The following is a 25,646-nucleotide window of genomic DNA, read 5'->3' on the forward strand; positions in this document are numbered from 1 at the left end:
TTTTTCCCCTCATAAACGGCATGATCTCTTAATATTTGAGCGTCTGTGATGTGCTGTGTGCCTGCCATGCTCTATCCCATTTGAGCTTTATGGGACCCAGTGGGAGAGGTGGTGAAGCCAGATTTTGTCAGTCTCCATGGTGTGACAACTAATAAATAGAAGAGGGAGAACTGGAATGCCCAAGTGCAGTGCCTTTTTTCCACCAGGCCTCTACCAACCTGCGGATCCTGTCCTTGGTAATCCCTGCAGGATGCAGGGCGAAAGCTAGACCCCTGGTTCTTAGGGTTTTTTTTTTTTTTTAACTGTAGATAACACTACAGTTGTGATGGCAGGAGAGCGACAGTAGGGCTTGTGACAGACAGTATGTAGAGTTTCTGCCTTTTAAAACTCATATTTGAAAATGAGAAGAACGGCACACAAGCAGCTTCTGCTGTTTGCCTTTATGTCCCTTTCCCCATTTCCCCATCCGTGTTCAGGGCCACAGGTGACAAGGGAATGGGCAGGTAAGTCAATGGGAACTCCTAGCAGGTTTTTCTACCTCTCAGCACCATTTCAAGGAGATGGAATGGAACTGTGATGGCTTAACTCTCTCTCTTCATGTCATAAGTCAGCAGAGCTATGAACTCGTTTGTCTTCAAATGTAGTATATACACGGAGTACTTTATATGTAATTCTCAATTTATTGGTCAAATCCTGAGATATACACTGTATATACCTAATATTGGCTGCAGCAGTGTCATCTTGTTAATTTTTTTTTTTTTTCATATACTGAACCTACTCTAGCACAATTTTGGGTAACAAGCAAGATTACATTCTGAAGTGGTGGCATCAATGATCTCTAGAACCCCGTAAGGTCATGTAGAATGTGTTGAAATGGCAGGACAGAGCAAACTCATTGTTCCTAGAATATACTGCTCACTCACTGTAGTTATTTTATCCACAGACAAGATGGATTTTACAGTCTGTGTGCATTATAGATGTCATTGAATAAGCATTCACCTTTGGTGAAGATGTTACCTTTCCCTTAACTTCTAGCTGAGCGGGTGCAGTAGCTAAGACTTTGGGTTCTGGAATGTATGTCTGTTTTTGTGTATAAATAAATGTAGTTTTATAAAACCTGGCAACCGTAGCAAATGGTGGTGAAAGATTTTGGCTGTCATTTAACAGCATTATCACATGGTTGACAGTTTAAATAAGCAGCACTTTATCTTGATGAAGTGAATGCATTTAATTGGTTATCTTGGCCCACCAGGGTATTTGTTGTTCAAAAACTTAATTTTCTTTTTGGATTGTTTATGTTATTTTTCTTTCTAGATGTTTGTGGGGCATTGTTTTTATAGCTTATATTGAAAACATGCCTTTTCTTTTTAAAGTGGATGTAGTAAAGAGCTCTGTTAATAAAAAATTAAAATGGTCAGGCAGAGTGACTTTTTATATTTTCCTGTAAAAACAGCCTCAGTTAAGTGAGCCACAATGAGCCGTGATGTATTTCCTCCATCAGGATGGAAAATAAGCCATTTATTATTTCAGGTCTGACTCACAGTGAACCTGCTGACACTGTGATGTTTTAAAAATCGTAATCATAAGGAACAGGTTAGGGCAGAAACTTGGACGCTGGGCCTAGGATTACCTGCTTATTACAGTGCTTTACAACTTGGATGCTTTAGGTTTTCTGGTACAGTGTCCTAAACCTCACACGCTAAACACCCCCTTGTTGTACAATTACTGCTTGCTGGTTTTAGATGGTGCCAGATAGACAGATGCCTCATCGTAATTACCATTTTTTAATTTCACTGCTATAGACACATATATAGGTTGTTATCTCCTCTCCCCTCCGCAGCGTGCGTGTCTTTCTCCCTGCCATGGGCTCTTTGGTTCACAAGGACTGGGGAGTGAGATAGGTGGATGCAGCGCATGTGATTGCAAAGCAAACCAGTTATAGCGGATACAGTTATCAAAATTGTCACTTGGTAAGACGTGTGCTTCTTTATCAATACATTAAAATAACAGGATTTAGTGGCAAATCACCGTAATTTTGAGGTAATTACTCATCGCAAGTAAAAAAAATCTTTTGAATTTTGACAGATCCATCTCCATTGGTGTCAAAGTCACAGGCACTGCTAATACTGTGTTGCGCTGCCTATTTTCATAATTGAAAGAAATGCTAGATTTCAATGATTGGTTAGTAAATATCAAAATGTATGTCTTCCCCCCTCCCCTCCCAATCTAAGTTTCTTAAATCCCTTGAGTTCTATACATAGGCTCCAGGTTAAGAACCCTTGGCCTTGAGGGATTTTTTTAATACATATATATATTTATAAAGTGGAAATTACATCCTTTCAAAAGGAAGTATATCCTTTTCATTTTATAAGACAGAAAGAAGAATATAGAAAGGAAGCAAATTAACTTTGTCATGGCAAGCAGAAGGAAAAATAAGCAGTAGATTCTCAGTTTGGTATTCTACCCTCCAGATGACTCTGTTGCGTGATGTGTTTTGTCATCCAAACATAATTTTATTTCAAGTCTACTGAGCTTTAAAAATTACAAATGATAATGATAATTAATTAAATTGGAGTAGTTTTAACAATATCGGGGAGACTTCCCTGGTGGCGCAGTGGTTAAGAATCCACCTGCCAGTGCAGGGGACATGGGTTCCATCCCTGGTCGGGGAAGATCCCACATGCCGCGGAGCAACTAAGCCTGTGAGCCACAACTACTGAGCCCTCGTGCCACAACTACTGAAGCCTGCGCACCTAGAACCCGTGCTTCGCAACAAGAGAAGCCACTGCAGTGAGAAGCCCACGCACCGCAACGAAGAGTAGCCCCCGCTCGCCACAACTAGAGAAAGCCTGTGCACAGCAACGAAGACCCAATGCAGCCAAAACCAACCAACCAAACAAATAAATAAATAACAAAAAACAAAAAAACAATAACAGCGTTGGGGTATGTGCTGGAATAAGCAAGTGCCTAAATTAAAGGACGTTTACGTTGAGTGTCATTGTTTAATGTTACCCTGATTTTGGAGGACCTTTAAAAATATTAAGAAAAAAAAATCAGTGTTTTTAACATTTATTCCAGCTGAGGGCTTTAAAGCAGCCTTTAAAAAATTTTTAGTACCTGCCCTGAAAGATACAGGTATTCCCTTCCCATCTATCTGTAGGATCTATCACATGAGCTGAAAATTATCTTTACTAAATTAATGGTGATGGTGACAAATCTTACTTCTTTGAAGGGAGAAGGAGGCATTTCATGAGATTATACTGAAAGGATACATTTTTCTCTCACTTATATAATATCTACCATAAGAATCAGTGAAGCACTTGGAGATGACACTTTAATTTGGAGACAGGTTCTTTTCTGAAGATAATTCAAATAAGAGATGGCCTCAAGAAATTAGCAAAATGGAAGTAAAAGAGAATAAGTCAGTTTCTACTTATGCTAATACTTTCTACTTACGCAGATACTCTGAGGAGATGCAGTATTGACAGATAACCACAAGTATGCATTCTTGGCTTGAAGGATAGATGAGACATTGTGTCAGCCAGCTTTGCTGCATAACAAATCACCTCAACGTCTCAGTGCCATACACGTATAAGCATGTATGCTTATACATCTTGCTCACATGTATGAAGTTGCCTAGGGCAGCTCACTCTTTCTCACTCTGAGGCCCAGGCTGGAAGGGATACGTTCTTCTCAGGATGATGTCAGATGCACAAGAGGGGGAGCCTTACTGCGCAAGTTCACTTCCAGCCTCTGTTGGCCAAAATAAGCCATACGGCCAAGCCTGAAATCAGGGAGGAGAGAAGTGCACTTTAGCAAGGGGCCATGGAAATAACCACACCGGAACAATTGGGACCAACAATTCTATTTACCACAAATTCGAAAAATGCTGGCAGCTGGAGGAAGCGTTTGGTTATGAGATTATGTGGTGCTACTTTGTTGCCTTTGGCTTTTGTCCTTTCCTGTGCCCCAAGAAACACCAGTTCAGCTTTTCATATGACCGTGATCTGAATTTAACACATCACAGGGGACACGTTACTGTCAGGTGAGGGCAAGACAGAGGAAGAGAATGGAGCTGAGACAGGAGATCTCGATTCTAAGTCAGGTTTAGCTGTAACCTGTTGGAAGACCCCAGGCCGTTGACGTAATTTGTCTTGGGCTGCTTGTTCTGTAAAATGAAGTTGTTGGGCTAGTCTGTCTCTGTAGTTACTAACACGACTAGAATTGAGATTTCGCTCCCTGTCTGTAACTGCATGTTTCATTTATTGGCACCACCAGTGCACCTTTATGTTGCCATGTGTCATAAGGGTGTAGAACTTGGGAAACACCCAAGGGCAACAGAATGACTTTAAGTAGCCAAAGGAGGTTAAATACTGGATGAGAATAAAGGCACCGAATGTGTAGTTACTTATTATCTATGTGTATTGTACTAAAAAATGTGCACTAGTTACTGAATGCTGTATTGGACGGTTATAGACTCCTCCAGTAGGCTCTCAATTCCCTGGGAGTGGAGACAATGCCTAATCTATCTTCCTCCCTCCCTCCCTCCCTCCCATTCTCTCTCCCTCATCCATTCATTCATTTGTAGTGCCTAGTACAGCGCCTGACATGTAGTAGAGCACATTTGGAACAAATGGATGAAGTAAAGAAGCCTCAAATGGGAAATTAGTGAAGGCGTAGCCTAAAAGTGTCTTCAAGAAGAATGTGGGTTTTCTGCACTCACATGGAGTAACTGGGATGGACAGTTGTCCACCTCGGGTCATTTGGGATGTTACAGTAGTCCAAGGATTGCACCACTGCTGAGACGTCATATACTCTCAGCCTCCTTGCTCTGTCTCTGGCATTTTGCTGGGCACTCAGGGTGCAGGACAAAACAACACAGTCAGTGTCCTCCGGTTTTTCTGGAGTTACAGCACCACGTGCCTCCTTCTGTAACAGAAGCCTGGACATGGCGCAGGGGAGATGTGCAGGAGGCAGCAGTGCAATGTGGCTCTAAACCAGACAGCTCTGTATTTGCTCACATACTTGCAGATATTACCGTCATCCCTAAAAACAGTCCTATATAGAACAAAAAGCCACATACTACTAGGTTAAGATGTTTATTAACTACTAGGTTAATAAAGGCACCATATCTCCTGCAGGAGGGACAGGGAGCTCTCGGGAGAAACTTGAGGGCTTTATGGAGAGCCTCTGGGAGGCATGAAATGACACAACACATTTTGGGAGCCCAAGTACAAAGTCTGAAGGGAGAGGGCAGGGTGAAGTAAGGCTGCAAAGGCAGGCAGGGTCAGATCTGAGAGTGTTACATGAACTTGATCTTTACCTGATTGAAAGAGGAAGCCAGTTTTAAGCAGGGCCAGGTATGTGATCAGATGTGCTTTTTTAGAAAGTGGGGAATAGGAGTGGCTGCGAGGAAATTGCATTGGCAGGGATGCAGGACCCTCAGGTGGAAGTGTGGCTTGGGGACACCTGACATGTAGAGTCTCCCAGGGGCAGACTCCCACTTCCACAGCCTTCCTCAGTCCCTGTTGGCACCCTGCCTCTCTCCCCGCCCTTCCAAAAAATAGAGAACATGATGTGCCGTCTTTTTTTTTTTTTTGCGGTACGCGGGCCTCTCACTGCTGCGGCCTCTCCCGTTGCGGAGCACAGGCTCCGGACGCACAGGCTCAGCGGCCACGGCTCACGGGCCCAGCCGCTCCGCGGCATGTGGGATCTTCCCGGACCGGGGCACGAACCCGTGTGCCCTGCATCAGCAGGCGGACTCTCAACCACTGCGCCACCAGGGAAGCCCTGCAGTCATTTTAAAAACCTTTTCCTCCGCTGACAGAAACTGCTGTACTGCTTCTGAAGTGTTGCTAGGCCTTGAAATCATCTGTTTTAGACTAGATAGCTTCAGGTGACAGGATGGGTGTGGTGTAGTCTCAGTGTTGAAGGATGATATAACCTCAGTTTGGTAAAACGTCAACTTGGGGTGTTTGAAAACCACCTTGGTCACCAAAGTACGGCTGTTATTTTGATCTTCAGTTTTTACATTTGCTTCCTCTTGCTATCTGACATTTGGAAAAAAATGGTTTTTACAATATTTTGGTTAAGTAGAACATGCCTTTCAGTAAATTCCACCACAGCATTGTGTCAGAATATCTTTTATGTTGGTTCCAGATTTGTTGATGTTTTTATTGCTCGGTCCACGTACATCTTCTAGATTATTAGGTTCATACTTACTAGCTTTAAACACTCGTCAGCTGATATTAAGAGGCATCTCTTAGCGGTTAGTGTTGGCGCCACTGTTGGTGTAATTTGTGGCATCCTTCCACACACTAGTTGGTTGTTTTTGCCAGCCTGCATCTCCATTGATCACCAGTGGTATTATTCCTTCGCCTTGTGCAGTGGTGATGATCCAGCTTCTGCCTTAAGAGGCTAACAACTAGTCAGGGCTTAGATAGCTGCTGATACACAGATATTAAGGGCAAGTGACTGGAGAGAAATGTAAAAGGGAGTACTGGGGTTTCAGGGGCTAGAAAGTTCACATCGGGTTGGAAGCACCAGGAGAAGCATGGCCCACGCTTAAGATGAGTGCAGAAGTGTGGGTAGAATTTCAGCGGGCTGACACTACTTTTGGGCCAGTCAGGGAGGAGATTCGGGGTGGGAGAAGCAGCCTGAACACAGGGATGTTGGTGGGAGAGGGTCGGCATGTTAAGGGAATTGAGAAGTGTAGTGTAGTTGGAGGTGGATTACTGGAGATAATGCTGAAGTGGGGGCCTTGTCCCCATCATTTGTAATTGAGAGTTGGGAGCTATTGAGAAGGGAATTTTTCATATGTGTATTGCTAACAATGATGCTGTTAATTAATTTTTTAATTGCCAATTATGGTAACCTGGACTGCTTGGATTTGTGACTTGAGTATCTGCGAACAGATTGGAATTATCCTGGAAATACCCACTTATTCCTTGATCAGGGAATAAAATGATATGATCACGCAGTGAATTTTAAGTTTTATTTTTCTATTTAGTTATTTACTCCTGTAGTCATGTATTGGTAACTGATTTTTAGTATCTTTTTTTCTACAGTGTGGTTTTGCTCACTAAAAATGAGGACTGGATTACAGTTTATCAAGCAATATGTATATTAATTATCACGTTGGAAATTTTGAGTTACCAATTTCGCCCACCTAAGCATGTTAAAAGGACTTTGACATAACTGAACGTAATAACTTCCTGGGGACGCCAGTTCCTTTACTATTACAAACTCAGAGTGTACATTTCACAGTTTTAAAAAAAATGTTAAATCTCATTTTTAAAAAAATCATGCTTTTTTGAGTAAACGACAAAGAACATTACTACCCAGTTTTATTTGTTTTTTAATAAATCAAGAAATACATAGCAATTTTTAAATTTTGGAAACAAAGACTTCAGGTCTCTATGGTGTTTAATAAATGTGATTATTCATAGCAAAAACGGCATTCCTGAAGCAGTTTAAGAACCAGGAGAAAGAGTTTGTGTCAAATAGGAACCAGCTGGATTTTAGAAGGCGTTAACATGTAGCTGTTTTGCTCTCTATTATGTTAAGTGAATACACTTTAGGTTTCTGTCTAAAAAAGAACATCTTAACCTAGTAGTATGTGGCTTTTTGTTCTATATAGGACTGTTTTTAGGGATGACGGTAATATCTGCAAGTATGTGAGCAAATACAGAGCTGTCTGGTTTAGAGCCACATTGCCTGTTACGACATTTCTAAAGAAGAAAGTTTCCAGCAGAGAAAGGCTGATGGTGATTAAGTGGCGTTACCTTTCAGTATCTGCAGTATAGACTGTGTGTCTGTCGCCTTTTCATCCACACTGGCGTCTTGGTGTCCTTGCCTACTACCAGTATGACACTGGGCTAAAGGCCTCTGAATCAGTTCTAATATAGAGAGCACAAAGGAAAAGAACTGTGCTAAGAGAACTCCGTAAAGACCATACCATGTATTCCAAAGCCGAGGAGAGTTAAAAAAAATCATCTGGCACCCAGCTAATTATGAGATAATTGGGCTACACGCAGTCATATGTGCACGTTAATTAGCATGTACATACATGCACATACATATACAATATCACTATTCAGATTATCCAGAAGATGGACTTGTAGGAACAAGTAACATTCAACTCTTAACACATTTAATGTGTTAATATTAGTACTTCTTGGGTGGCAGGTTTTTTTTTTTTTTTTTAAAGGAAGTGAAACATTTCAGGTTAATTCAGTCACATTTAACAGAAATCAAGGGTTAAAAAAAAAAAAATCCTGTAGTCTTCCCTGTCTTTACCCCTATCTGGCAGATAAATGTTTAAGGCACACTTTGGTGGTAGCACCAGCATCCGCGGGAGCAGCTCTCCTGGTCGACCGGCGCTTCACCAACACATGTGAACACAGGCTCTCCATTTCCTTCGGGAAATACCCTTCTGGTTGAATGCCTCTCTGGCTGCTTATGCTACCCTCTAGTACACCAGCTTAGTTGTGTTTTTCTTGGAACTCATTTGTGTTTTTTCAGACATGTTTGTGCAATTGTACTGCTTTCCCAATTAATAAAAAATTAATTAAATGTTAAATGAATCCATTCAATATGAATGTGAAATAATTATCTTTACGAAAACTAAGTTGAATACTTTGGAAAGACTTAAATTGCTGATAAATTAGGTGTGGTCAGACCCTATAAAAAATGAGGGGAAAAGCATGAAGAATTCTGTAGTTGGATTGCTGTGTGCAGTGGTTGGGTAGATTCCTGTCCTTTAAAGAAATCAGCGTTGTAAATCCTCAGTGACAATGCATTGTGGGTTTATAAGAAAGACTGGACCTTGTCTCAGAGGAAAGATTTTACCTTATCTCAAGCACATGTACATGTATTTATCTTAAGTTTAATGTTTAAGCCCTGTATATCAATTTTTAAAAATTCTGTACTTTAACTTTCCCTTTTTTAAAATTAATTGGCCAGCTAGGGTTTTGATCTGGTTTGGATTGTATCGGGTAACAAATGTTTTTTAACCTAATGGTCAGTGGCATTAAAAATTTTGACCACCAAAAGCCGTATTTGTTTGGGATATGTCTTGTTTCTCTTCATTACCTTGTGTTGGAGTGATAGATTATCTCAAGAACGTGCTGGGAAAGTCTGAAATGCAAATAAAAGGCATAGGCATAGTAAGAAGTTCAGAGACTAGAAGGATTATTGCCAATGCCTTCAAGTAAAACTGGGGAAATGGCCCTAACAGTGGTGTAGCTGCTGAGTGACTGAGGCAGTGAGTGGGTGAGCGTGTGTGGTGTGTACTTGTGGGTGGGTGTTCACATTCATCCCTTACTCATCCTGCACAAAATTGCCTCTCCACTGGGACCTTGAGCTCTGTATCAGTTTTATGGTGGTGTGAGTGAGGTTCAGAAGATTTTGCTTATGAAGTGGATGAGTTTGGTAGTGCGGTTTTGGGCTTTGTTTTGCATTTGGGACCATCTTTACTTCTGTCAACTAAAAAGGATAGATTGTTAATCTACTCACAAATCCTGGAAAAGCCTTAAAATGATTGCCAATTAGTAGCCAAAGGTGTGGTGTGTTAGGGGCTATGTAAACCATGCCTGCTAGATAGAATGCTCTGTGTTGGGATGAAATTAAAACAGCAGTCCCCCCCCGCAATTCAAATGATTTTGTGTAGAAAAACAAGAGCATTAAAAAAGCTCTATTAGGGCTTCCCTGGTGGCGCAGTGGTTGAGAGTCCGCCTGCCGATGCAGGGGATGCGGGTTCGTGCCCCGGTCCGGGAAGATCCCACATGCCGCAGAGCGGCTGGGCCCGTGAGCCATGGCCGCTGAGCCTGCGCGTCCGGAGCCTGTGCTCCGTAATGGGAGAGGCCACAACGGTGAGAGGCCCGAGTACTGCAAAAAAATAAAATAAAATAAAAAAAAAGCTCTATTAGCAATTGAAGGTAAGTATCTCTCCATTTGGTGTTTGAAATAATCTTTTATATTGCTGGTATGGATTTTATTCTCTTATATTTATAACATGTGCATTGGTTATGCATCTTCCCCCATCCTCCACATTTAATCCCTGAGAGATCTGTATTAATGAGTTTTATGCTTTGAACTTAAAAATTGTTTCTTGTCCTCAAAAGTGAGACTGGGGAGAAAGAGAAGGAAGGCTTTTCAAATTTCCTTTGAAAGCTTTTATTTATCTCATATACTTATTCCTTTTGAAAATTTCTCTGTGTACAGCAGCCTTAGGTTTTTGCACATGACCGATTTAAATGCCAGAGTATGTGCAGATTCACTGTCCCTTGGTTGTTCATGTCCCCATTCCTTTGCTCAGATTCATCTTCAGAGAGTTAAGGAGAGGAAGCGTAACCTGCCTACACTTAAGGCATAGGTTGGTTATTTAATTTGCACTTAGTTAAAAAAATTTTTTGAAAGAAACTGTATTTAATTTGTTCCTGCCATGATGGAACTAAAAATTAACTAAAAAGAAAACCGGAATGCCTGTCTTTTTGCAAAGGTCTATGTGAATTTTTCTGTGTGCTCTGAAAGCTATGTGTGTGTGTGTGTGTATATATATATACATATATATATATAATTTCATTATTAGTAATAATATATGTACCTCTGTAGGGTTCCAATTACCTTACTTTTTAATCTCTAATATTTGAAAATGTAGTTAGATCTTCTACTGGTACTAATTTTAGATTATGTAACAGGTCTGAACTGAAGATCTTTGGTGATACTTCTATTTCAAAGTATTTTTCAGATGAAGATATTAATGATTAAGCTGTACTTGTACAAAGATATGCCTGGTTATTGCTCTATATAGCAAAGCAAAGATGTTATTCTTAACATTTTTGAAAACGTGTGCCAAAAAGTGAAAGTCTGACAGAAAAGCCATTCAGCCACTGAGAATTTTAATGGGAATTTCAAAATCATATTTTAGTGAAGTGTCAATGTTTAGTGTGTTGGGCAGTTCAGAAGAGTGATTTGTTCAGATTTGCTAGGAGACTTGATGAGAACTAATTTGACTTTAAATTTGTATTTATAATTTAAAAAACATAATCATAAAAGAAAACTTGAAAAATAGGGAAAAGAGCCATATTTCTTTAATGAAAGAAAACTTAATGTTTTAGCAATGTTCCCCTTTTCTTTTCTATGTAGTATCTTTTTAAAATCACTGCTTAATGCTATGTATAAACTTGCCAACTTGCTTTTGATTAATAAAGTAAGTTTAATCAGAGAATAATGTAAAATACGATCATTGGCAGCATAACTGGAAGTGACTTGGGCAGATAAAAATTAGCTTTTTAAAAAAAATCTTTTACTCCCAGTACTGTTTTTTAAAAAAATATTTTTATGTATCTTATTTATTTATTTATTGCTTGCTTGCTTGCTTGTTGGGTCTTAGTTGCGACACACGGGATCTTTGTTGTGGTGCACGGGCTTCTCTCTAGTTGTGGTGCGTGGGCTCTCTCATTGAGGCGCGGCCTTAGTTGCCCCGCAGCATGTGGGATCTTAGTTCCCCCACCAAGGATCGAACCCACATCCCCTGCATTGGAAGGCGGATTCTTTACCACTGGACCACCAGGAAAGCCCCCTAAAAATTAGCTTTAGATCAAAAGCTAAATTCCTCCTTTCATATTATCTGTTGTCATCGTTTAGAGAAAAGAAACATACCTTACCTTAGGAATTCTCTCTTAATATCTCCTGAAGACTGGGCTTTAACAAACAAATTTACCAGCTGTCTTCTGGTGAAGGGGGAAGATGGGATTGAGCTGTGACCCATGCCTGTGGGATAATTTTATACCTCGACTAGACCCACCTCAGGCTCATGCTTACAAACACCATTACCCTGCAGACATTGATTTCAGCTTTTCTGTTTTTCTGTCTCTTTTCAGCTTTTATTTGTAGTAGATTGCTTCATGAAAGACCACTGTTGATTGGTTGTTAATCATCTAAACGTTGGTTGTCATGATGACTAGCAAGTCTAAATAAAAATCTATTAGCTTCAATTTGGACAGAAATGTGAACGCCCAGTTGAGTGGATTGCCTTTAAATCATCATTGGTGATACGTGTATCGAGGAGTAAATTAGACAGTTTGAAAGCCCCATTAACTCTTTCAGAGCACTAGGCTACTATCTAGTTCACCCAAACAGTAATTTACTAAGTTTAGCATACCCAGACAGTAATTTGCAAAGTAATACCTTGAAGATGCTAGAAAGAGTTAATGAAGCTTCTGAAGTACCTTGCACTTCCTTGGAGAATCTAATTTCAGCATTTACAATGGTTATACTTGAGAAAAAGATCTTTAAATTGAGTGCCTGTTGCAGGCATTGCTACTAAACGTATTCTGCCATCTTTAGGTTTTTATCCTACTCCTGCCCCGTTCCTGTCCTTGTTTCGCATACTCTTTTTTCTTCTCTCCTGTGAGTATCCCCCAAGGTACAGTCCTGTTCCTCCTGCTGTTTCTTGGTGGTCTCCTCTCTTCTCACTGGCTTCAGCTGCCTTGATTCAAAGACATGGGTTTCTGGACACCGTTTAGCTCTTGCTGTCTTGTTCTTCATCTCCCACGCGACATCTTCGCATCTCTTTTTGCTGAGCTTTAGTCTCATTTGTCAACCAGCTGGTGACCAAATGGCCTTAAACTTAACTTATTTTCCTCCCTAAAACTGGTTTCCCCTCCTGACTAATTTAATTTTTGAGTAGCACCTACCACTCTTCTTTCAGTAGTCTTGTCCTGGAGCCGTGGAGAAAACTCCTCCCATCAGCTGCAGCCCCTACAGTGGAGTGGCGAGTGCAGGCTCCCTTGGAGTGTCTCCTCCCTCCCCTTCCCTGTGGTCCTTACCATCTCGTTCCTGGATCACTACACTGGGCTTGTTGCCTCCAGTTTCCTCCTCCTCCACTCTCCTCTGGGTGAGCTGAGACATCAAATTCCTTGACATGTCACTTTAATTATATCATTAATTGTATCATTCATCCCTTCAAGCACCTTCAGACACTCTCTGTTGGCATTCAAGGCCACCCACCATCTTTCCAACTTCCTTTCCTATGAACTCCTCTAGCAGCTCCCCCTTCCATGCTCTAGGGCAGTCTCCTCCCTCCTGGTTATTTTGCTCATTCTCTTCCCCTGGCAGGGCATTCATTCCCTTTCCCTATCCACACTAGATAGATCCTTCTAGAACTACATTCTGCACAGTTTCACTTATATGAATTTCAGTAAACAAGCAAAACTAGTGTATCTGCCAGAAGTCAGAATAGAGGTTACCTGTGGGGAAGGGGCTGCTGACTTTGTGGGGCACGGGAGCCTCCTGCTGGGGTGCTGGGAATGACCATGACTGCCGTGGTGGTTACACGGGGGTATACAAATGTAACAATTCACTGAGCTGTACGCAGCAGATTTCAGTGTTTGGCTACGTGTAAGTTAAACATCAATAAAATGTAGGCTAAAACGTAACCACCTTACAAGACTGCGGTATGGCTTAAATTCAGTACTGTATTGAAAATGCTGAGGACAGAGACTGGCATGTGGGGAAAATCCCATTTCTTTCAGTTAGAAGAAAGTTGTCATTCTCACTCTGAATTGTATAGCAAATATTCCCCAGCAAGACGAATTTGGCAAATAATTTTGTCTTGGAGACATTTTTGTACCTTCTTCACTTGAATTGCCATCTTTATTGCTGAGTTGATATTGTTGATATCATGTGGATACCTGCTTTTATTTTTGTTTATTGTGTTTTTTTTTTTTTTTTTTTTTTGGTTGCGTTGGGTCTTTGTTGCTGCGCACGGGCTTTTCTCTAGTTGTGGTGAGTGGGGGCTACTCTTTGTTGTGACGCGTGGGCTTCTCACTGTGGTGGCCTCTCTTGTTGCATAGCACGGACTCTAGGCACACGGGCTTCAGTAGTTGTGGCACGTGGGCTCAGTAGTTGTGGCTCGTGGGCTCTAGAACGTAGGCTCAGTAGTTGTGGTGCATGGGCTTAGTTGCTCTGCGGTATGTGGGATCTTCCTGGACCAGGGCTCAAACCCCTGTTCCCTGCATTGGCAGGCGGATTCTTAACCACTGCGCCACCAGGGAAGCCCTATTGTGTACATTTTTGATCATCAATAGAAATAGTGGCAGTATGGTGTGTCATGGAAAGCTTATAGTGAACTTAGAGATTTTTTTTTCCCCTCAAACATTGCACACAGTTAAAAAGAACTTTGAGTTTATTTTGAAAGTATTTCACACAACAGGCTTAAGATTGGAGTTCTTTCCCTGAGTATTCTAGTTACCAGGGAAGCATCCATAAATGGGCTTATGGGAGGGCATATTACAGGTCAGTATAAGGAAGAGTTTTTAGTAGAGCTGTTAAAATGGGTTTAAATGATTTTTAAATAAGAAACCATCTTCTGAGATGGTGGTTAGCAAACTTCAGTATGTGTATGAATCTTACACACCCGGGGATCTTATACAGACATAGGTTCTGACTCATCAGGTCTGGGGTGAAGCCTGAGGTCCTGCATTTGTAACCAGTGCCTAGACGCTGCTGCTGGTCCCCAAACCACACTTTGAATAGCACAGAGTCAGGGGTGTATTCAGGTTTAGAGATGTGACATTTTGAAGGGCAAAACAAGAACAGCTTAGCCCATAAAAACCACTCCTCAAATTTGGGTGGTTAGTGGTCACGTGAGCCACGTTTGTGTAAAAATATTCCTGAAAGAATCCATTCAAGAAAGTATTGACTCTTTCTTTTAAAGTTTTGGTGTTACAGGATTTTTGTTTTTTCGTGCTAGTGGGCAAGACTGGTTGATTTCATTAGTTTGTTTTTGTTCCCTCTTGCAAATAATGTTGTATCAGTGGAAATGGTTGTGAATTCGACCAGAATTTTTAGGGGAGGAAATTTAGAAATAACTCGGAATTATTTGTGAATGCCCTTCCTTAAAAACAAAAAAAACCAGACAAACTAGAAAAGTATCACCGTAGGCCACAGCCCTCGCCGGTTTGTGACTCTGCTCCGTGCACAGTACTTGGCAGGGTCACCACCGCTGTGCCCTGTGCCGTTGGAAGAGCCAGCTTCACTACTTCACGCTCTGCCGCTTGTGTGGTGGATTTCCATCCCCTTCTCCAAACGGGGGCCTCTTTTATCCTGTTGTTTCCTTTTGCTGGTCATATTCTTGACTCGCTACACAATGATTTTATACCCTGTCAAGTCTTCAACCTCTGTCAGCCTGTGATTTGAAACGGAGAAAAATCCAAGTTACAAATTGAAGACGCGACCTGACCCTTTGATGTTGGGAAAGCGGTGCCGTCAGAATACTTGTCCCCAGCGCTGCTCCAGCCCCGTCTGTCCGCCTGCCCGCCCGCAGTAGCAGGGTGACAGGAGGAATGTGGCTCTGCCTGCTGGCTCCCGGGCACATTCCTTTCTGTTTGGGACTGAAGTACCAGACGCTCATTATTAAATTACTTAGCGGAGGTTTTGTAGCACCTCTGACGCCTTTGAAAAGGCCCTTTCAGCCAGAGAAAGGGTGTGCGGGCAGATGGAGGGAGAGGGCAGCTTTCACACTGCTGAACAGGCCCTCGGACGGCGCTCAGGATGCCTGTGAAGGTGCCGAGGCTGGCCGTTTCTTTTCAGCTCTGATTCGGCAGGAGAGACTTTCCCAAGCTCGACGGAAGGTTCTTCACAGGGCAGGGCCCTTCCTTCACCGAGGGAAAACGTAGGGTTTCGGCTTCAGCCTTGACTCAGCGTTGCCATTTACATTCCAACACAGGAGACCTTGTTTAGGCTATGACTAAGGGCCCACAGATGGTGGGCTGTGGTTTACAGATCCTGATAACTTAGAGCGGGGCGCAGCCCGGGCTGATAAGATGGGCTCCAGTGGTCTCCGTCAGAAAGATGTGTGTAACTGAATTACGTAGGTGGTTCTGGAATGTCCTCACCACCATCTTCCTGGGGAGATCGCTCTGTCTTAGAGAATGAGAGAAGGTGCAAAGGCTAGGTGGCCATGAACTTGTCTCGTTTATCAGACTTTGTAAGCCTTTATCTGTAATGATGGTAATAAAAAGAGCAGTCCTAAATACTTCACGGGGTTATTGCTGGGATTGATTGAGATAATGTACATGGAAAGACTGTGGACTTTAAAACATTAATCACACGCACTTATTTGTAAACTGTGGTCTTCCAGGGTTTTGCTTTCGTAAGTAGCCTTCCTGTGTGACCAGTGCTGAACTCGCAGGGAAAGGCGGTCTATTCTTTCTCACATGCTGCTGGGGAGACCAGTTGCTGTTGGCTCAGGAAGGACACATAGTGGGGAGACGGGGTGACGGGACAGGCTCTCTTCCTCCTCTTTGGGGTGCTGTGCTGTCTTCAGACAGAATGAGGATGAGGGGATGTGGTGGGAAGCAGGGAGGTTTAATGACGAGATGGCATTGGGGACAATAAATATTACAGTCTTTCTCCTCTGTGTACCGCTTAGGTGAGTACGTAGAAATCAGGAATTACCAGTGATGTTTAAAAAATCGGTGTGACTATACATGTTGCTTGCTGAGAACGTAGGCTCGCTGAGGACAGAGCCTGCCAGTGACATGTATGTTTAGTAGAGCGTGGATTGGGGTTGCTTGACTCAGCTGGAGACGGTGGCCGTGATGGTACCGGTGACACTTCTGCCGTTGAGCCTCGCTGGGCCGACGGCCGAGCTGCTGGGAGCTCAGAGTACCTGAGCTCGTGGGAACCTCACTCGGTGGCTCTTGTCCTCATTTTATAGTTGAGGAAGAGACTTAGAAGGCTTAAGTACTAGTGACTGTCAGGGATTTGAGCCAAGATCTCCAAAGCCACATTGCTTCCTAAGGCTAGTTTTAAAAATTTGATTCCTCAAATGTGCAATAGCCCACAAAGACTATAAGACAGTCTTCAGTAAAGCTTGCATTTCCACTAAGGCACACGAGACCATGGAAGGAAATGGTGTCAGGTGTTGGAGAAATGATTGTATGCCTGGGTTAGAGCAACCCTGCTCCGCGGTCTTAGCCCAGGCTTTCCCGTGGGTTGTCACAACAGAAGCCTCAGGACTCCTGGAAAGCACACAGGACCCATTCTGAGTGCAAATGGGGAGGATTAGCTTTTATGCAAAAGAACACATGGTCCGTTTGGCCACCCAAGAGGACTTAAATCAGGTTCTATTAACTTCGGCCTTTACTCTCCCTTTCTTGTCTGACAAACATACAGGCTATGATTTTTTTCCCCTCAAACCCGGAGCCACTTCTGTTGTATTAAATAATCACAATGCCGTGTACTGAATGCTTTTATGTTTACTTGTTGGACTTGGAACCCGCCCCCCAAGAAAAAAAAAAGTTATGTTGACATTTCTGCAGAGCCTGTCACTCACCAGAAGGAAAAAGACTCACATGTCACTGTTTTATAGCCAGCAATCCAAGTTGTGAGATAAACATGCCTTGAAATGTGGTTTTCATACCTCATGTTGTTTTATGGCCTTGCTGCCTGAAGTATGGTCCATAAACCGGCCTGGTGGCATCAGCATCACCCAGGAGCTTGTTAGAATCTCAGGCCTGACCCTAGGCATATGGAATCAGAATCTGCATTTTGATAAGACCCCTGGTGATTCCTGTGCACATTTAATAGAAGCACTGGATTTTATGGCACTCACCGCCCTAAGTTAACGGTTAAACTTATTGAATAGAGTTTTTTTTTTCCTTTTCTACGAAGCCTGTTTCAAGAATATAACCTTATATTTTTAGAGCCAGGCCCTAAAGAACAGAAGTCTCAAGTATAGCTGTTCAGCACCAAAGGGGCATTTTGCCATTTCTAGCAAAGTCTGACATTTATTAAACCTCTTAATCACTCCATCTCAGTTTTCTCCATTTGTAATGCAGAGTTGCTAGTGTTCCTTTATTTGGCGAGAGGCGTTGACCTTGGCTTCCTAAGAGTATAAAACCCACAACCCAGTTACAGATGTCTCACGTAGGCACCACTGAAGATCGAAGCCCGTAACCAACCGTCCGGTCCAGATGGCCCCTCCCCCTGCTGCACACCTCTTCTGCCACCCTCTTCTTGTGCTCTTCCTTGGAGGGGAGAGGGTGAGGTGAACACGTAGAGAGGTGCTCCACACCAAGCGGTTTGAACCTCTTCGTTCATTGTCCACGCATCTTGCCTTCTCAGCGGTGGGACTAGCAACCCGGGCCTGATTCCTGTCGCTTCCTGGCTTTGTGAGCACAGCCTCGGTTTCCTCAGCCCCGAAATGAAGGTGTTAGATCCTGGTACTCCCAGAGATCCTCACCAGCCCACTTCCACTGCCTGCAGCCAGCTCCTCATGACCCGGGGCCACTTCTGACGCCCTCCTTTCTGCTCTTCCTCCTCTCCGCTAAGTGCCCTGCCTTCTGCTTGCCTCCTGCTGCCCTCACGGGCCTCCTTAGACTCCAGAAGAGCATAGCGGTGACCGCGTGGGCTTTTTGTGCACTGTCCATTAACTGTTCAAGGACTCGGAGATGAACTTGTGAATGTATTTGAATGTACATTACTGCTCACTGGATAATGGTGCAGCTCTCTTGGGGGCCCTTCAAACAGAAGACACCCATGTATGAAATATTATCTCTTTATTCCCCCATTTTTAGGGAAGAGGGTTCCCTAAATCCTTTCCAAATTCAGAGGAATTAGGAAATCTTGGATCACTTCAGTATTAACAAATTGTGGGTTGTAGTCAAGTGAGCCTTTGTCTAAGGGGACCTCGTCAGGCAGTGCTCTATGATGTGACAGGGCGGCTTACGATGTCTCACTAAATGTAAGTGATCTCAGAGCCAATTGTTAGGTTCACTTGAAAGTCTATGAAACATCTAATTAAGGAGCAAAGAAGGATGTCAGAGAAGGATCCAAAGTCCTGAATTTTTGTTATATTGGGGTAGATTTTACTGGAAACTAGAGGACTCTTTATATAATAAATTGCTGTTTGAAAAAATAGCAAACAGCAGAAAGCTAAATCTTCACTTTTCTTTACCTGTGGTATAAGTTAGAACCAGCTTATAGGTTGGGATGTCCAGTAGTTTAGTTTGTATTATTTATTACCAGAGTTCAAATTTGAACTTGAAATATTTTTAAAGCACACTGTACAGTGGTAATAGCTTTTCTTTGCAGCATGTATAATTATCTTGCTAAGCTTTTTCATATCACCTAGGTAGAAAACAGTAACGTCTCGGAATGATTGTACACCGGGGCTTGAGACCCCGGAAGTGAACTGTTTTCTAATGACTGTATTATGTGTGTGATCCAAGCTTCAGTACCTCTCCGAGTCTTAGATGTTAAATGATCTCATTCAAAATGCCTCCTTCTATTCTTGAGGCATAGTTGGTATTTTATCAGTGTTAAGTTTTACAAACATAACTGCTATGTAGGTGGTGAAATGATTGCTTATTAGATTGGTAATATCATAAGCCATGTACCTTTTTATTGTGTTTAATAATGTGAGACCCAGAAATGCCCCCAATATATTTCTTTAATATTTCATGGCAAGACAGTAGGGGCCTGCCATCCCTGTTAAGCAGTAAAGTATTACAAGGAATTGGAAAATAGGAATTACGATGATTGAAATTGGAAAGAAGGAGGGAGTAACTTGGATTCTTCTCAGTTATTAGAAGTCTCGTTTCCTGACTGTGCTAAGCACTGCAGAAAGACAAGAGTCAGACAGAGCTTTAGTCCCTCGGGAGCCTACATCCAAGGCAGGGGTCACCTGATGCTGCATTTCCAGTTGTAGAATTGGAGCTATTCAGAAAATGTTCCCGAGGAATGTAGGAATCAGGGCACTCTTCTGGTTTAGTCTTGCTTCTTCCCTGCTTTCACTGCTATTCAAAAACAGAATGTTCTTTGTTCTGGATCTTTGAAATACAAATTGATCTGCTGCTTTTAAAAATTTAAGATAATTCCCGGGAAGACATTGTAGGCTTAGTTCACAAAACAAATTGTGCAGTGGGCAGGAAGCAACTGGCTCTGTGTCCTGAGTTTTGATAATTTTTTTTTTTTAATGGAGGGCAGGTACACAGGTTCTTATATTAGTATGTCCGTAGCTTAGTAACCTGAGAGCCGTTGGAAGTGGAGATGAAAGTAGCATGAAGATGAAATGAGATGGGGATGGCACACTATGATAGACCCAGCTGGGAAGAGTGAAGTGTATGTAGCTATGGAATGTTGATGGGTGAAGATGCCAGTGTGTGAGAATTCAGCCTAATGATTTATTTCGTTTAATCTGCTTGCAAAGTTTTAACTTATTTACTGAGCTATAGCAACCAAAAATTTCAAATAGTCTTTGCTGTAGTTTTAAGTTAAGCGCTGCCCCCAGGAAATAACAAGCAACCAGCAGCCCACAACACCACGGTGTGCACAGCCTCCTGTTAATTGGAAATTTAAAGTCTCTTCCATAAAAGACTTGATTAAACAATAAAGTGATTGGGAAGATGATGCAGTCACACCTTGAAGTATCTGTGTTGATTCTGACTTAAGGTGAAGTATGCATTGAAACTCTTATCAATAGAATTTCACAAAAGTCACTGAATGAAAAGGCCTTCACTTTCAACTGTTTTCACTCCAAGATGCAGCAGGGCCGCATTCAGTGTTTCTGTACAAGTCGTCTTTCTTTTGGAGATCTTGAAGAGATCAAAAGTTAACAAATCCAGGAGGAAAAGTATTGTAAATTCAGTTTTGTATATGAATTCCTATGACAGTAGCCATGCCAAGGATATGCAGAGACTTTTCTTACTGTTTCCCTTTATTATGCACCTGGTCAGTGTGTACTGAATATCTAATATGTGCCAGGTACCATCCTGGGGACTGGAGACCCACCGGTAGACAATACTCACAAAATTCATGCCCATGCAGAGTTTACAACCCCAGCAGGAGAGACTGCAATAATTGTACTAGTAATTAGATAAGTAAAGCGAAAGAAGTGTGTCATGGTGCTAAGTGCTTTGGAAAACAGCCAAGCAAGGAAAGAGGGCAGATCCTGAGTTCCAGGGTAGACTTATTAGGGTAACACTTACGCAAACACCTGAAATGGTGAGGTCTTCTTTCAAATCTTTTGAATTTTGTACCGCATACATATATTTCCATATTAAAAATAAATCCTCAGGAAAAGAATATATGGTGTCAACTCTTGGCTGTGCCATGTCATTCTTTCATGATCTTGGCCCGAATGAAGTCTTTGAACCCAAAGATGGGAAAAGTCGCTGAATATTGGCTTTGTCCTTAAGGAGATGCTCGTTTCAGTTGCCTCAATTTTTATATTGAAGGTTTTAATGAAATAGGATATTTTTGTTATCAGTTGCTGATTAACAAAGTATTCCAAAACGTAGGGGTTTAAAATAACACACAGCCCCTATTTCACAGTTTCTGTGGGTGAGGAATCCTGGGCGCATTGTAGCTGGGTGCCTGTAGGGGAGGAGATGACACAGGGCCTGAATATCAGGAGGAGAGCCTGTGACGTCTTAGAGACCCCTTCCCACGTGGGGTCTCAGGTACTCTGAATCTCTTTAGACTGGCCCTGAGACTGGAGGGACAGTTGGATGGAAGTACCTTTCTTTCTGCCCTCCAAGGAAGGAGAAGAAACTCTTTACTTGTTGTTTTTTTTTTTTATCCAGTTTTTTAATCAAATATAACACTTATCACAGAGAAACAGTAGTAGAACTATGAGGTGACTGTCCTCTAATGGTTTTACGCTTCCTCATTTATACGCCCCTTTGGGGGTTTGCTCTGTCCTCCTCCACTCTGCTCCCTGTCCTACCCAACCATCCTGGGTGCTCTCCCTGGTGGGCCTGCTGGGGAAGGGTGAGGATTCCTGTTCTGGGCCTTTGGCTGGCTGTACCAACCTCCTCATCACTCCCTCCACTTCCTGGCTGTCTCTGGCTCAGTGGCTCTAAATTCTTCTACCTCCGTCTAGTTTGCAGTCCTGCCCAGTTTGACTGAAGCTCAGTGCCAATGACGATCTCTTCTTTTTGGGATGCTTGCCTTCTCCATATGAGCCACTGTCTGCTGGACCCTGTCTTGACCCTGTCATAGCGCTCTGTGTCCGGAAGGTGGGAGCTACTAGGAAACTGTCTACATCAGCGCCATCCCTCAGCAGCAAGCTGCCAACTTGCCCTCTTCCAAAGTCTGCGTGCCCTCTTGGATTTCTCACTGTCCCCCCTCCGTCCTCCTGACTTGTTGGCAGAAGGGCCTCTTTGATTCTCAGTGGGTTTGCAGAGCAGAAACGATGGTCTCCTGATGAACTCCCTGAGTGGTCATCCTCTCTGCCTGGGACTCTGGTCCTCTTGGCCTCCGCTCATCCCGCACCCATCAGTCATGCTTCAGCCCTCCAGGGGTCTTCTAGAACCTACGCATGGTGTTTTTAGCAACACCTACCACCTTGAAAACCAGAAGGGAATAAAAGGAAGAGGGGAGTGGACATTAAGTAAAAGAGCGTTTTGCTGGGCAACTTGTGAAGTGGAATGTTAAATGAAACACTGCCATGTGCCAGGCAAAATGTTTAGTTAAATTTAAGTCCACTCCACTCCTCAAAGTAATTTGATTTTCTTTAAAAAAAAAAAAGCTGCACAGAAGGCATTAATATAGTTCTCGGTGTGTTATTTAAACAGGGTTGGCATTTCAGCATGTCTCCTCATCCTCATTGCGATTCCATTCACAGCAAATCTGAGCCAACGTAACAGATCTAGACTTTGAGACTGTTGGGATTAACCTACGCTGCGGAGATGGAAAACTCGGCTTTATCTGCTGAATTTTCTGGGTTTGTGCTCTTTTGGGTTCATCTTTAGGTTTCCCTAGTTCCGGTTTTGAGTATCTATATTTTAGTCCTGGCTAGGTTCCCACTTGGGATACAGGTGTGTGCCTTGTTTTACACTGAGCTTCACAGATACTATGTTTTCACCGGTTGAAGGTTTGTGGCAACCCTCTGTTGAACAAGTCTACTGGCACCATTTTCCCAACAGCATTATTTTTAAATGAAGGTATGTAGACTGAAGGCAATCTCTGTCTCCATTCTACACCCTTGACAGACAAATGCTTCTCTCAAACTTGAGTCACTTTAATTCTGGAAGGGGTGGGTATTTGGATAATGGTCATTTTGGAAAGAAAGCTCTTTCAGCGACAGTAGCAGCCAGGAGTTATTATGTAAGAAGGGACCCAGGAGTCTCAGCAAGGAGCAGATTTCCCCATTTGTGGCATTTATGCTCTGGTGTAAATTCCTCTCATAGTGTTTTGTTTGCATCCTTTGGCTTAGATGTTATTAGATGTTACTAGTCGAATCCAATCCCTTGTTTTGTGAAAACAGGTTTTCTCTTTATCCGAGAGAGCCTCTTCTCTGACACTGTCCTGGAGTAGTCATTGTGGGACAAATGATGGCTTTCGAATCTGTTACATTTTCAGACTTGCTGTAGGCTTGTAAAATAACACCATTGTTACTGGGAGGAGTTGGGCAGGGGCCACGAGCAGTAGGGAGAGGAAGGCTGCCACAGGACAAAATTGCAGACTTCTGCTAAAACTTCCTGACTGCAAATTATGGCAGAGAGAAAGACCTCTGTCACTCTCCAAGTTACTAGTCTTTGCGTCTTCACCTTGTTGTTTCCAGGCACCCCTCAGACACCTGCTGCTTCTGGTCTTGTCCAGTCATGCCCTGGTGACCAGCCCCAGAAGTCTGGCGGCTCTTGCTGCCAGATCTGAACAGCCGAGCTGTTCTGAGCACCCGGGAACAGTGGCACTCCTGAACACCTCTGCTGCTGACATACAGAAGCACATGCCTTCTTTCTTAACTTCCAAGCAGAGTCACCGTGATGGCTTTGAAACGTGTTCTGAAACGGAATAAACTCAAAGGATTCTGTTAATCTATTCTGATTTACTTAGGAAGCAGCAGCGTTCATTATTTGACTTATGTTACTGGTTAATTAACCAGACTAGAACATGTTTCCTTTTTACAAATTGAATGCTGAGGGAGTAACAAAGACCAAATATTTTACAACACGGATCCTTGAGTTTGACTCTGAAATACCATATTTTATTTTGCAGCAACTTCCGGTTTTAGTGACAACTGAAATACTTTCTATTATTAGCAAGTTTTGAATTTTAAGTAAATTGAAATGGAAATGAAAGTTGTTTCTAAAAATAATACTGACTGTGCTTATGTGATTTTTTTTTTTCTTTTTTAAATTCCATGTTGTTGGTGAGGAAGGTCTTGATTGGGAAGAAAATGTAAATTTTATGCCAGTCTCTTCTTGTTTAGAATTAATGAGAATAGATGGGACTGTTTGAGGGTTCTTTTAGTGTCGGATACTCTTGCGGTCATTTCGTGGTGATCTACCCCGACAGACGGTCCTATGGGCTGCTGGCATCAGCGGCATTTTTCTAAATCCCTGTCTTCTTGACTGTGAAGGACCTGCCCTTTATTGTACCAGGGAAGGCTCCTTCGTTGCTTAGTCTGAATTCTCTAGAGAAGGTTTGGTTGAGGACTGCTCTAATGAGGCTGGTGCCTTCTACCAGTAAGGAGGTTCGATGGATAACGGGGAAATGAGCATATTGCTTCCCGACTCCTTTTTAGCGGGGGGCTTCTTTAGGTGACTTTCTGGCTTGGAATAAATTCCCCTCCAAACCTGATACACTCTTTCAAATATGAGGATGAAGATATATACCAAAGCTTAAAAGTATTTTTTTCTGGACTTTGGGATTCTGTGAACATTGCTTGCTCCTGCTAGCGGCGATTGTGGAGGGTTTAACACCCTCTTTTTCACTAGGATTTTAGATGACTCAGTGGAAAATGAAAAGGAAGGCAGACAACTTTGTTTTACTCATGGCATCACTTGGCTTATCCAGCTTCAGCTGAATCAAGATGTGATAATGAAAGTAGAGGTCCTTTCTCCAGATACATCTGACCTTCACGCTGAGAAGTACAGTTCAGGGAGTTACCACCAGAGCCTGTCTTGGGAACACACAAGTCATTCTGGGAGGAAAGGTGGGAGATGTAGCACTCCCTTAATCCTCCACTCTTGGTTTCTTTAGGATGAAATTCACAATTATTTAAATGTAGGCCTCGGTTTGCCTGAACTCCTAACCTTTTGTTAATTGAGTTTAATTTGTGAGATTCCAGGCCTCCTACACCACCTGTACCTTAGGATGTGGGGATATGGAACACGATGCAGTATTCTGTACTCTGCATTATATAATTTGAAAAGCACTGTCCTAACCTGAAAAAGTTTGTATGTTTGTTCTCTTTTGTATGGAGGACCCTATGGTTTGCTTGGAGGTCAGCCTACATAGCACAGAGGCAAAGACCCATTTCCACTGCCAACCCCTTGGCCATTTTCAAAGACAGGCAAAGGATACTGTGAATGCCAAAGACAGCACTTTAATTGGATGGGTTTCATAACTAATGTCTCCTTAAGTGAGGACTTCTGTTTAATTTGCTTTTCCAGACCATTTGGTAGAAATTGCAGAGGAACGGAGGGAGAACAGCACGTTGTCGTTGGCAGGCGGCGGTGAGAGTAGCCGTGGAGGCGCCAACTCCTTTGTTTAAAGGTGGCTGTTTTCTTCAAGTCCTTGAAGGAGATTTGAGCTGTGCTGTAGGTGCAGGAGGGTAATTCCTACGGTCAGTACAAGTTTCCCCCTCAGTTCTCGAGTCTTTCTTTTAACAAAAATGACCAAGGTAC

General features: G+C 42.6%; 1 protein-coding gene across 1 annotated transcript in view; it reads left to right on the top strand.

The window, feature by feature from the left end:
• FOXO1 (forkhead box O1) overlaps window positions 1-25,646 on the top strand; it is a gene marked incomplete at its 5' end in the record, with an annotated part of 88,687 nt that overhangs the window by 38,761 nt on the left and 24,280 nt on the right. The gene's annotated exons all lie outside the window — the stretch shown is intronic.

The sequence above is a fragment of the Hyperoodon ampullatus genome, assembly GCF_949752795.1.
Source record: "Hyperoodon ampullatus genome assembly, chromosome: 16".
NCBI lineage: Eukaryota > Metazoa > Chordata > Mammalia > Artiodactyla > Ziphiidae > Hyperoodon > Hyperoodon ampullatus.